This window comes from Neodiprion lecontei, chromosome 4 (assembly GCF_021901455.1).
Source record: "Neodiprion lecontei isolate iyNeoLeco1 chromosome 4, iyNeoLeco1.1, whole genome shotgun sequence".
Classification (NCBI taxonomy): Eukaryota; Metazoa; Arthropoda; class Insecta; order Hymenoptera; family Diprionidae; genus Neodiprion; species Neodiprion lecontei.
The window spans coordinates 16,714,052-16,726,715 of record NC_060263.1 but is presented as its reverse complement, the minus strand read 5'-3'; the positions used below and the strand labels follow the sequence as shown (position 1 = coordinate 16,726,715).

At 36.9% G+C, this 12,664-nt stretch overlaps 1 protein-coding gene and 1 long non-coding RNA gene across 4 annotated transcripts in view; both read left to right on the top strand.

Moving 5' to 3' along the window:
- Nucleotides 1-12,664, top strand: part of LOC107225576 (potassium voltage-gated channel subfamily H member 2) — an 80,665-nt gene that overhangs the window by 35,944 nt on the left and 32,057 nt on the right. The window lies entirely within an intron of this gene.
- Nucleotides 6,071-7,488, top strand: LOC124294261. The gene is made up of 2 exons (XR_006904211.1): nt 6,071-6,158; nt 6,817-7,488. It is a non-coding gene; the product is annotated as an uncharacterized LOC124294261 (long non-coding RNA).

Genomic DNA, 12,664 nt, shown 5'->3' with positions numbered 1-12,664 from the left:
GGGAAATAACGGTGAGGAGAGAAAAATTTCGTTAACGAAATATCTGGGTGACATAAGTAAATAATAAAATGTCGGTGAGACTTGAATTCCACGGAGAGAAATGAAAACGCAAAAAAAAAAGAAAATCTCTCTGCATGATAGGTGAATTACATTTCGTGGATTATTTTTGAAAAAGCTCGTTCGTTGATCAGCCTCTGCGGTAATTTCGCATCGATTGATTTTCATCGGTCAGTATCAAATAACGATAATTTTTCTTTCTCATTCGGTAATTATTCTTGCACACGTTAAAGTAATCATCGTTTGATGCGGCAGGCGAATCGGTGAGTTTGTTAAACAGTCGGATTATTTTTTTTTTTGCTATCCTTTCCTTTCGTCAACGATATAATTATAGTACGAAATTTTTCGAAGAACAACGACTCGGCTACGATGAGTAAAAAAAATTAAGGAACAAAAAATCGGAGGTACTACAAATCCGAGCGAGTAAAATAGAAGCGAAAATGAAAAACGGCTTAAAAGGTGGTAAAAAAAAAAAAAAAAAAAAAATATGTAGTCAACGATTTTGATCACTCAATTAAAAACGACGAAGCGATCTACGCGGTAATTAAATCAGCGAACAGTGAAATACGGGGACTTTCTTAGGGGTGAGAAAGAGAAACGTTACATGTAGAAAGCTGTGAGCGGGGCTGCGAATGACAGTACGGAACGACTTGCGGAGGTTGGCTGCTGAAAGCTGGGAACGTAATGCGGAATCGATAGAACACACCGGCGTGCACTTCCACCTTCTTACATTAACAAACGACACATGCACGTCTTCCCGTCATATATTTCGCCTCGCGAATTAGGTGGAGGCGAATCCAACTCTGTACCTTATTATTATTAAAAGCTCGAAACTGTCACGCGGCTTGGCATTTTTTTTTTTTCTCCTCAATTATTCTACGTTTCTTTTTCTCCAATCGCTTGGATCTACACCGAAAACACATTATCATCGATTTTTGGAACGATTGATAAGAGTTTACCCATCGTGCCTTGTCTCTTTTTTTTTTTTTTTTTAAGAATTATGAAAGAACTCTGAAAGGCGAATACGATTTGTGCAATTTCAACAAATTCGAGGACTCGCGTTCAATATCTTTGTAAAGCGAAAGATGAGCAAGAATTTTATAACGTACATATTTGATTCAAGTATTTTTTTGTTTTTTTTTTATTTTTCTCTTGGTATCATACAACCGTCGCAAAGTTTAATAATCAGAAGATATTTCACGGATACATTGCACCGTTTGTAAGACGTTCTAAAAAATTGGTCCACGATCAATATTGTTATCTGTCTGAAACGGTTTGATCGCTCTGGACATTATTATTATTATTATTATCATCATCATAGCTGTTGTTTAAGAATACGCGATTGAATCAATTTATGCATATTAGGAAACTGTGCGAAAACAATTTTATTCGAATTGTTTATCGGCATTAAAGATTACCAAAGATTTACCATCGATAAAAATCTATTGGCTCGATAAGCAACGACAACATCATTAATAATAATAATAATAATAATAATAATAATAATAATAATGATAGTTATAATAAATTCATAAAGTATGATATAATACAGTCTCCGTATAATGGTTTTATAATCTGTCACTCACCGTAGATAATATTCAAGGGGATTTCGCGATAAAGTTACTAAATCGTCGCTGGATAACCAAAAATCCTCGACGTTGAACATGGTTATTACAATCTGAAGTGAAAAAGAAGCGAGTAATAATCGGATGTAAATTACAGGTATTTGAATCGGAACCGTTTGTAAGAATGGAAATCAGTGTAAGGGAAATCGGAGAAAATAAAATAATGCCTCAGACGATTTGTACAAAAATATAAGTAAATAAAAATAATATATAACCGTTGATTTTAGTGAAACAAGTGAACAGACCGTCCAAAAAAAAAAAAAAGTTTCAACAAGATGGGGGCAAAAATTTGAATGCGGAGTGAAACAAACGATTCTAAGTTGTAAGAAAAAGAGACAAGATCGAAACGTTGATAAAACATTGGGTAAAAAATGTAATTGAAACGTATAAACAGGTCGAGAAGCAACGATGCGAGAACTGACTTGAATTGCGATAAAAAAAAAAACAAAAAAATAAAATAAAAAAAAAAAAAAAGAAACTAATTGCTCAACATTGGTGAAAAAAATTGAAAAAATCGGCGATCCGTCGGCGGATCCGTGGATGATAAATTACGAATGCGCTAAATGTACGATAATGAGAGGGAGGATAAGAAGGTGACCGAGGTTTTCGGGGGCCGCGACGTTGGGGGTGGTACGAGGAAGGGTGGGAGGATTTCGGAGGGGGGAGAAGCGGCGGGATCTCGGGAGCTACGAGGAGGGGGAGGGGAGGGCGACCGCGTCTGCCCCCCAGGGCCGGGGGACGCGGACCCGGATCTGGCGCCCCGCACGATAGGGGCGGGGGTCGCGGGGGATCCGCGCTCCCCTTGCAGCCCCCAAGACATACGGCTGCTCCACGAACTCGTCGAGGACCTGACCAAGGAGCAGGACGAGAAGGCGAAGCCGCGGGCCGAGCAGGTGAGGAGTCGACGATCCTGCCGATTCCCCGTTCTTTACTTTTCCATTTTTATCTTCTATCCTTTTGCCAATTTCCCCCTACGAATTAAGTATGCCGGGAATTCTGTCCGTCCACCGTCTGTGGTTTTTACGCAATACAACTGTAAGTCGTTAATTTGTTTACCGAGAGAGAAATTTTTGGTTCCGGTTACCGCTCAGTCCTTGACTATTTTCATTCTTTACCGCGATCGAAAAATATAGTTCTAGGTAGAAAATGAAAATTAGTTTTCTAGCTGTTAGCGGAAAGTCTAGTATCCGTTACTATTCGTTCTCATTACGATCACTCTTACTATATTTTCTCGTAACCGTTGCGAAAATTTAACGCTTGTGCAACGATAAGTTGACGTTAAAGCCTTGTTTAACTAAAAAATCAGAGTAAACCGAACAAACTGATTTTGCGTTGCAATTACAAAAAAAGGATCGACGATAGCGCAAAATGGTTACGCGTAATGAAATTTTTCTCAGTATTGTATAATAAGTAGGAGTGATTGCACGAACTCTTCGCTCGGATCTCTTTCCAGTTCGATAAACGTTATTAAATCATGTGAATGGTTTGTTTTCTTTACTTTTTTTTTTTTTTTGAATTTTTTTATTTTGTTGTTTGAGTAACTCGAAAGCCGGAGCACCGATCGAATCTGATATCTATCCAGTTCTGAGTTGGAAGCCGCGTCAATTGAGACCGAAATCGTGAGAATCGGTCTACTTGATCTTGAGATGTCATAATTCGTTGCTTTTCGATTTTGCTATTCGAATAACTCGAAAATCGGAGCACCGATTGAATGTGAAAACTTGCCAGTTCTGGGATGAGGAGAACTTCGACGGTTGAGACCGAAATTACCACATAATCGGTTCATCCGATCTCAAGGTGTCGTGATTGGTTTTTTTTTTTTTTTTTTTATTTCAATTTATTAAACACGTAATCGGAAAACTAGAGCACTGATTGAACTCAAAACTCAAAAATCGGCAGTTCTGACAATGGGTTAAGAACAGTTGTATTAATTGAAATCAAAGTTATGAAAATCGGCTGAGCCGATCTCGGGATATCGTCATTGCATTTTTTTTTGACCTTGATATTCGAATAAATCGAAAACCAGGGCACCGATCAAATCTAAGATCTATTCGTTTCTGAGTGAAGATTCGCGTCAATTGGAACATTGATAATGAAGATCGGTTGATCCGATTTCTGTATATTATTCGATTTCAAAAAAATGATGTTATTTGAATAACTTGAAAACTGGAGTACCAATTAGATTTTGAAAAATCTCTGCTTTCAGCTTCCCTTTTATTACATATTTAACACAACATTGTATCCAGTAAATGAAATTATCATATTGTACAATTCGAATAAATGTTCGTCCATCGTCGATTGAATAATTGGATCCAAATGAAAATACAAAATACAAGGGAAAAATGAGGGAACAGTTATTCTTCTTGTGGAATCGTGAAAGTTTTTGTGTTTCTTTGTTTCCTCTGTGTTTGCATACGCAAGCCTTGGGGTTCTCATAATACGTATAATTATACATACATCAATGAACATACTTTACATAGGCCTGTATATATATTAGGGTGGTTCTTATTTTGGTTATGTCAGAATTTCTTCGAGCTCACCCCCCAAAAGTAATCAACATATATGGAAAAAAACTTTTAGTCTTTCAAAACTGTTATAAAAAAATTTCTGTCGCCATTTTGTAGAAAATTTAACGCTCTACAAAATAGATCTCTTGTAAAATTTTCCTAAATCTAATATTTAACACGTTATCAGCGAAGAATTGTCTTCATTTTATCACTAATAACGTGATGAATATTAGATTTACGAAAATTTTACCAGAGATCTTTTCTTGTAGAGCATTAAATTTCTTAAAAAACGTTTGGAGGAAATTTCTCTGTAACATATAGTTTGAAAGTGATTAACAATTTTCTTAAAAATATTTCAAATGCACGCATTTTTCGATACAAAAATTCAACGACTTGGCGAAGCGTGTTAGAGTTATCAGAAAAAAAAATGTCTTTACACGTTGATTACTTTTGGAGGGTGAACGTGAAGAAATTCCGACATGACCAAAATAACAACCACCCTAATACACACACATATATACATATATATACATATATATACACATATATACATATATATATATATATATCGAACCACAGCCCCGCCAATATTTGATTTCCTTCAATCACCGGCCCACATGTTTCTACCTACCGGCCAAAAACCGTATTTGTGAGAGAAAAATTCAATTGTTTACCGAAAAAACAGCTTCGGTCGAAACAATAATATATGGGTATATTGAATTCGTGAATAGGAAAGAAAACCAAAAGACGCCCACGGCACACAATCTTTCTACATCTCCATGTGTCACATATATTGTACGTTACTTATGCATATACGATAATTATTATGCCATATCAAACACGATGCATGATACAAGATAATAATGTTAACCTGAGGCCAAATATAAGTATGACGTGTACCTGTAAAATATAAACGCGTTATATCATCGTTCGAAAGGAGTAATATTATAATTTAAATCCTTGAAACGTTTAACATGCGGTAATCTTACGAGCTTTTTTCCCCTCAAATTTTCATTTCCACCTCAGCCAAATCTACTCTAGTTTCCCCTTCGGCGAGCGGTAAAACCTGTGTTACACACACATACATACGTTTAACATCAATCTATAACACACGTACGCACGTACACACGTAAAAGACAGAACTTCTACCGCGGCATTCCCGCACCAGGAAACTCCGAAGTGTGCAAATAAGTAGAACTCGGCGAATCGCGCGCGTTAATTGCTGCACGTTGCCGTGCGCAGCTCCACCTAGCGTGGTTCAGTTTCAAGTTAGTTCCGCGAGAGGTCGAGTGTCTGGTCTACGTACAAAGGTATATCAAACCCACGTCTATGTTATACATGAGCTATAAGCTAAACGGATAAAACCACGGTAGTTGAAATAAAAAGTTGAATAAAAAATTAACCTAGAAACGAGGCTAAATGTCGACGACGAACGAACAAGAGAAATAAAAAAAAAAAAAAACATAAACAAAACAACAGCCGGAATCCGCGGACCGTGCGCTCTCTTCTGATCTGCAATTCGCGGCACTAGACGCTCACGCCCTCTCGAATCTCCGGGGGATGCTGAAGGCACGAGTGGGGAAAGGAGGGTGAACAGAGGGGGTGGAAAACCGAGCGGCAGGGGGGCGGAGGGGGGTGGGTTCACAACCACGAGTCATGGCGCCAGCGCAGGAAGAACAATCAATACCCGGGGGTTGTACAGGTGTGCGAGGAATTTTCTACCCCTCCCCTCCGCCTACCCTTTCTCTCTCTCGCTCTCTCTCTCTCGCTCTCTCTCTCTCTCTCTCTCTCTCTCTCTCTGTCTCTATCTCACTCCCCGTCAGCTTCCGATCGTTCGTTTCGCCGTTGAGAGAGAAGCGTCGCAGTTGGTTGTAACAATTTCTGCTCGTCCGTCGTACCAAGCGCCTAAAGCAGAGCAGAGCGTACCTCTCTGCAAACGTAACCTCGCGGATCACCCTTTGCTTAGAGGGTATTTATTTATTTTTTTTCTTTTGATTTTTCTCACAACCCCCGTCGCGATTATCGAACGTGAAAAAATTTCGTTTTCGAATTACACCGCACCGATCGTATTGAAATACGGTATGCGGGTTTTTTGTTTATTTATTTATTTTTTTTTTCGTCATACCTGATCGTTGATTTTCATTTTTCTCTACGCGCGCATTTTTTTTTTTCTTTCTTCTTTTACACTCCCCCGTATTTTGATCATCTCACACGTTGCGCTTATCGTTTTTATAATTCGAAGACGATATAGTGAGATTGTTTCGTTAAACGTTGCACCGAATATATCTCGACTGTAGCAGAAAAACATAAATAAATAAGGAAATTTTTTTTTTTCACGTTCTTTGGTTGTTCCCGATAGTGATAACAATTTTTTCGTTGTGATTCTAGTATTATGTACATTTGTCATCTTTTGTTTTTGTATTCTTTTCATTCTTGCCATCCCAATTTTTCATCGCGGATCGTGATTGTTGATAATTCATTGTCAGTGATGTTGACTGCCAAGTCAATCTTTCGTATTTTTCTTTCGTTTTTGCTTTGTTACTATTATTTTCGAAATCATGATTTCACGAGTGACGTATTTGTGCTAAATACCAAATAAAAATCCTTTACTTATTTTCATATGAAAGATTCCGTTTCATCGCTTCCGTTCTACCGGCGACCCTGCGAAACGTTTTATTCTACGTAACGCAATTGACAATTCTTACGAAAATATTGATATACACGTGTATGAGATGAAAGAAAAATATGTATACGTGTAACGGAGTGTGAAGTGGACTATGAAACATTATCGCAACGATGTGTCAAACGGTGAAGAAACTTACGTGATGAAGTTGCGGTATAGAGAAACGAATTGATAATGAAAATTATCAAATAAACGAGCGATAAAAACTGATCATGAAGCTTCTTGAAAAAGAGGATGACGATGAATATTAATACGTAATCCAATTTTTTTATGAATGCGTAGTTAGCCGAGGAGTATTATTACAACGTTATCATTACTACAATTATAACGTAATTAATACAGTGCCAAAAGTGAGACTAAATTATAAAGATAAAACGGTAATCGAAATAAAACCAGAAAATAAAACGAAGGAGGTGCAAAGAAAAAACCTGCACCACTGATCTCGTTCTTTGAGCGAGTCAAATAACAGGGGAGGAAAGTGATACGGAAACTAAACCGTACAATAATCAAAGAAAAGGAGCAAAGGAGAAGAAAAAAAAAATAAATATATTTAGAAAAAAAAAACCTAAAACGAAAAATTGAAAACAAGCACCAAACGCGAGGAAAGGATCATTATCTCGCGGTATTACGACGACACGAATACAACACGAAGCACAAAGTACACACACATATACGTATACATGTATATATATTTACAATATAAATAGAAATTAGAAATTATACAGCGGTAGTGAAATACAGTTTCCTTTTGTACCGACGTCTGTGTTAGGTTTTTTTTTTTTTTTTTTTTTTTTTTACGGTCCACTTGTCAAGCACAAGAGTATCAAGGTACCGAATTCGATTTTATACCGTGTGTATTTATACATTGGTATAATGTATAATGTATAAATGAACTCATCTATATTCCACGTACCATAAGACTAACAAGAAAGGTTAAAGGCTCCGTATTGATTCACCGTTTTTCACTGTATATACTAACATATATATATGTATTTAGGTGCAAATGTACATGATCAAGTAGAGGAAACCGTGTCGCATTTTACACGAGTGTATTTTTCATCCATTTTCTATATCCACCATTTGTTCTTGTTCTTTTTTGTTAAATTTATTTATTGATTTGTTTTTTTTTTTTTTTTTTTTTATCCAACGTTGATATTTTTTTGATATGTTCCTTCTTCCGTTTCCTACCCATAACGAAATAAATTTGTTTACGATTGAGCGATTTTCTGACGACGTGAAAATATAACACATACACCCAAGTAAAAGTCACACGAAAATATCTGTCCGCATAATATTGTCTAAGCATGATATACTATACCTAGTACGTTGTAAATGACAAAGTCACTCGAGCTTATATTACAAAAAGAGAACGTGAATTATGCATACAAATTAAAATTATTAGTAATGATAACGAAAGAGAAATTATTGGGAAGAAAATGAGACTTGCAAAATTTACCTTGCTATTAGTTCACTTTGAATGAGAGAGGAGAAAATTTTGCTGTAATTCGTAAATTACTTAATCAATAATCGTTGCATATTTAGACTGATGTAATTCGAAGAAAGTTAAATCAATCAATGTCAATATATTCGCGTATTATTGAATGAATGTATAATATTATAAAAAAAGACACAAACCTGTTCTATACATATATATATACACATTAATATATCCAGGAATAAATGAATTGAGTGAATAACCAAGAAATCTACTGACCACATATTAAATATATACCTATAAATAATACCGCGTGTTCCCTCCAATAATTGCCGTTATTTTCTACATACTACTGTAATATTGTTATCATGAATTATCGAGTACTTGGCTATTTGTTTTATTTTCGTTTTTCCCGATAGCCAGAACGAAGAAAGAAAACTACGAACAAACAACCGAACCAAAAAATGATCGCTCCGAAGGCACACATAATTACGACGTACAATCTCACCAAATTATTATACATGTACAATAAACGTTGTATTGTATATTTGCGTACCTGATGATACCCAATACCTGTTATATATTTCAAATAATAATATACTATACATGCATATGATATATATTTAAAAAAAATGAGCTTTATACCTCGTCGCAAAACGACAACTTCTTTTATTTTCACTTCGTCGCCTTCTAATATCCGCGTACAGACACAATTCAAACCTACTGTTTAATATCTCTGTAATTTTTCCACAACACCGAGGTGTCGTTCTTTATTTTCACTCTGCCAAGTAAAGTATTACACACACAAGTATATACGAAAAAATAAACGAACAAATAAACAGATGAAAAAATAAACGAGTACGATAATATTCTTCGTCATCCGCGATCTGTGATAAAACGTTCGATACCGAAAACAAGAGAAAGAACAATATAATAAAAATAATAACAATTATTATCACCATTATTATTATTATTACAAAGGAACGCACACAGGCACGTACAAATAATTTATCACATTACCTGTACGTATACATAATAAATGGTAAGAACGTACATGGCCGTGTACAGGTAGAATCGGGTTAATTAGCGAAAAAGCTGCTGTGCATAATACATGGGACGACTGGGACAGCGTTTTAAAAGTAGGATGACAGAGAAAGAGAGAGAAAGGATAATCCGCTGGGTAAATTTTATCACGGTTGTGAAATCTACAAAATGTGTAGTACCTTATCGTACAACAATTCTACGCACGAGAGAAAAACGAGTTGTCGAATGAGTTGTATTTGCGTGTATTGATGAATTGAAACACGATTATAATTAATATCAAATACTCTAATATGAATAACAATAATAATAATAACACCAACACCAATAACCAATATATTGATATTGCACGATAAAGAAACAGCACCAAATTTAAAAGAAAAGATATTAAAAAAAAAAGCTCGTACATAAATAAAAGATTACGTTCTAATTTTTTCGGTGTTATCGAACGCGTTGAGTAACAAAGACGAGTGTGTCAATGATAATGAAAAAGATAAAACGAAACTAAAACGATTGTAGAAAATAAAATTCCTACGCAAGTTATTCCTGTATAATAATAATAAAATTGTGAGAGATAAAGAGAAGGTTTGCTGAAAGAAAAAAAAAGGAAAAAAAAAACTACAACACAAAAATTACATCAAATATAAAACGAAGAAAAAACAAATTCAATCGAGATAGATTCCAATCAATATCCTCGTCATCCTCTTTATCAACGAAGGAGAGAAGGTGGAGAAGGTGCGAATTAATAAGATCGTGAGTGAAACATAAAACTTGCCACAAAAAAGATATACGAAAACGAGAAACAAAAAGAAAGAACGCACAATATACGAATCGAAATCTAAGAATAAAATACAAAAAAAAAAAAAAAACAACGTCATCCAAGATTGACCTGCAAAAGAAAAACGTCAATTCCCAAGTGCAATCGAAATCGCGCTCGATATCCTCGCCCACTTTATCGACAGAGAAAGCGAAGGGAATCGGGGCAAGTTGGGTATTACTAACAAATTCGTGTGTGATAAATAAAAGGCTTGCCGTAAGAAAAATCTCGATAAGTAAAAACAGACCAAAATAATACACAAGGTAAAAAACCGAAAAACCAAAGAGAGATAATCATCCAAGATTGACTTCCTAAAGAAAACAGTCAGATCCCGACTGCAGTCGAGATCCCGCTCGATATCATCGTCGTCCTCTTTATCGACGGAGGAGGAAGAGGAGGAGGCGGCGGCGGCGGCGGCGGTATTGGGGGGTGGGGGGCGGGTCTCCTCGACGATTTTCGGACGGCTTCCGCCGCCGGTGGTGATACGACGTAAACAGCTTCTGCTCCGGGGGGCGGGCTGCGGTTCAAATGCCCGCGGCGGGAATTATTCCTCGGCGTCAACGCGGCTGCTGGATCAGTTAGAATCGCCGCCCCCGTCCCGCCGCCAGGAAACCAATATGGCCTGCCTCAAGTCGCCCAGGGCCATGTCAGAGCACCTTCTGGGCCAGCTGCAGGTCCCCGTCGCCCCCGCCGCCCCCACCGCCCCCGTGATCTTAGGCGCCCTCAGGGCCAAGGGCGGCGGCTCGCTTCGCGACGGCGAACGCGGCGAGAGGATCGCCGAACTCGCCCCCAGGCAGCGCTGGAGTAGCGTCAGGGTCAGGGGCGGCAGCACCAAGAGCCTACTCGTTGAGAACGGGCCGCCGATTCAAACCGTTCCGGTCAAGGGGGCCATCAGGAAAGAGGTAGCCGGCCGACATTTGATACACCGATACTAGGTTGTGGCGGAATTTGGGTTTCTTTTTTAACGGGGGGGGGGGGGGGGGGGGGAATCTTGCGAATGCTATTTCGCAGTTTTAGTTCCATCCGAAATCGTTTGGGAAATTGGGCGAAATTTTAAAGAACAATATCTCATTTGCACATTCTTCCAGTGAACGAATTTAGAACGTCACAGGTGATGCATAGGTTTTGGGAATCGCTGATTACGGTTTTGAAGTCGGAATTACGAAATTCAAATTGGCGGGAAAAAATATTCGTTTTTTCGAAAATTCCAATTTTTTCTTACTTGTAAAAATCAGCGTACGGATAATTCGGAAAAAATGCATGTTATAAATCAGAGCCTCCGCTGTGAACGTGACGAAAAAACCGGTTAAGCAAAAAGATTGGTCTGTGGTTACGAATTTGAAAACAAATTTCCTGCTTACATTTTTTTTTTTTGGTGTATATATAGTAGGGTGTCCGTTTTTTACTAATTTGGTTTTTGACTTTGCAGGGCCCCTAAAATTTTTAGCTCGTGACCTGAAGATAATATCAGACCCATATAAGCCCTTGATATTGATATGGAACCCTGCCACAAAGACGATACATTTCCCATTTAAATAACATGGGGTTTTGGCACGTTTTACAATTAATTTTTTTGTTTCGATGCCAGTTCATACATGGCAATGCCAAACAAGTATTTTTGTAGAAAATTGAACGCTCTACAAAAACTTTCTCTTAACTTTTTTCGATAAATTTACTTGCTCAAAAGTTAAACTAAAAATAATTTATTCGTTTTTTTTTTATTTTGACCGAAAAATTGTCATTATTTATGTAAAAATTAATTGTTTATTGCAAAAAAAATATCTCATTTCAACTGTATTATAAGTAAAATTAGTGCTAAATATTCCGATAACCAGAAAATTTAATTTAAAATCTGAGTTACTCTTAAAATTTTGCAATTTATTTGAACAAATGTGACAGGATTTATAAATTTTTAACTTACTAATGAACACAATTTGTTTTATTAAACATTTCTTAGTGACATTTGGAAATTTCTTTTTATATTCACTTACAATTTGAATGACATACTGTTTTTGATCTTCGTGCTTAGTCAGAGTGTCGAATCGATCATGTTGAATCGAAGCTAAGGTTTTATTAATCAGATCGTCCTGGCCGAACCTGACAACTTTTGTGTGCAACATTTTGCGAAAGATGCGGATGCTCAAAATTATTCGCGTTATTGTTACCAAGGATACTTTTTCACCTTTATTCGACCCGTGGAGGTCACGTTGACCCTAGACTTTAACGCATACTTAAACTTAAAATTTATCGCTCTTTCCGATTCTGACACCAAAAACGATGATTCCCATTTGAAAAACGGAAGTTGATCTCAAAATTACCTCGAAGATGAGGTTCAAGGTTAAATCAAAGGTTACCATTGATCCCTTGTTAAAAATGACTCAAGACTTAACCTTGGCAATCTTTCGTGTTGGAAAAATTCGAAGAATGAATATTTACTGCAATCGGATAAGATTTTCGCGTCAAAGTTTCATTTAATTTTGCCTGTCAAACGGAGTATTC